Here is a 1,400-nt window from a genome sequence, read left to right as displayed (position 1 = left end):
ACGGCGTGAGGAAGTGGACCGACCGCGGCCTGTCGCCGCCGCCAAGCTTCCGCGTCCGCGAGATGGACGAGTACGACCATCGGCACGGCCATACCCCGTCCTCTTCCGCGTCCTTCTCCTCAGCAGCGAGATCTTCCTACGTCGGGAGCTCCTCCTCTTCCGGTGCGGGCCTTCTCCCCGTGAAGAGGGAGTGGTCGGAGGAGCCGGAGCAGTCGGAGGACTTCGAGTTAGTCCCCGTCAAGGAGGAGCCCAAGGAGCTCGGCCGCCGCGGAGTCGTCGGGCCGGAGGACTTCGTCGCCGATGTCGATGCGGTTGCGGCCACCATTGCCGAGCAGAGCGTGCGCGAGGAGGCGGAGCGTCGGCGCCACCACGAGGAGCTCGAAGACCTCGAGTTCCGGCAGGCGGTCACGGCCAACCTCGCCGCCAAGGAGAAGGATGACAAGTGGCAGCGCATCCGCGAGGAGCAGAGGGTGAAGTACATCGACCTCGGCAGCTCGGAGGATTGAGCTCCTCCACGGCATCGTCCATGGCCGCGAGCTCACCGCGGTGAGATCTCCACCCCTCTAGTACTAGTACTAATGTAGTATGTAGTATAAACTAGTGTTTGTAGTGTTTGATCATGTAAATATATTTAGCACGTGATGAACTACTCGCGTCCAAGAGGTGCAATTTCTTCTGAGAAACTGTTTTCTGAAATTATGCAGTTTCATCTACGGTTTCTGTTCGGCCGCGCTCGTTCTCGACCCGCAAACGAGATCCTTGTCAAACTGCAAACGTGTTTTGCGGGTCAAGATTTTGCGGTGTGGTGCTCTGACATTGCAGCAAAAATGGCCAGTGCTAGGAATCATCCGGTTGATCTCATGCGGAGATCAGCCGCCTTCCCAGCCAATCAATTGGCATGGTCACGATCGAAACATCAACTCGTTCTATTTTATTCACCTTACAGCCACATGTGCATTCACATTCTTCGTCGGACCACCACTATCGGCTTGTCAAAGAAGCCAACCGACACAGCAGCCCTGCTTGGCGTTGCATGCTGCAACGCAGCAACATGCCCGTCGTCAGTGCAGAACCATCCTTGCATCAGCGCCGGAGGAGGCCCTTGAAGCATTGATGTCCAACATGCAACGACATGCAGCAGCGTGCAACTTTGAAAGTTAAATGACAATCCCATTGCAATGACACGAGCTGCTTCGAACACCAGTGACAGAGTGGCTGCTACATATGAGGCCTGATGCACTGAAAAGCCGAGATGATGATGTTGCGAGGGTGGTTTGGCTGCTATGGGCGTCACTATGAGGTCGCGAGGCAGTGCTACGACTCGAGGCGGTCTTTGCAACATGTGACTGCTTTGGTTGCGGCGACCCCGCCGATGGTGCGACGACATGCTTCGAACACCC

The sequence above is a fragment of the Triticum dicoccoides genome, chromosome 3B (assembly GCF_002162155.2).
Source record: "Triticum dicoccoides isolate Atlit2015 ecotype Zavitan chromosome 3B, WEW_v2.0, whole genome shotgun sequence".
Classification (NCBI taxonomy): Eukaryota; Viridiplantae; Streptophyta; class Magnoliopsida; order Poales; family Poaceae; genus Triticum; species Triticum dicoccoides.
Note: the sequence above shows the minus strand (reverse complement) of the source record.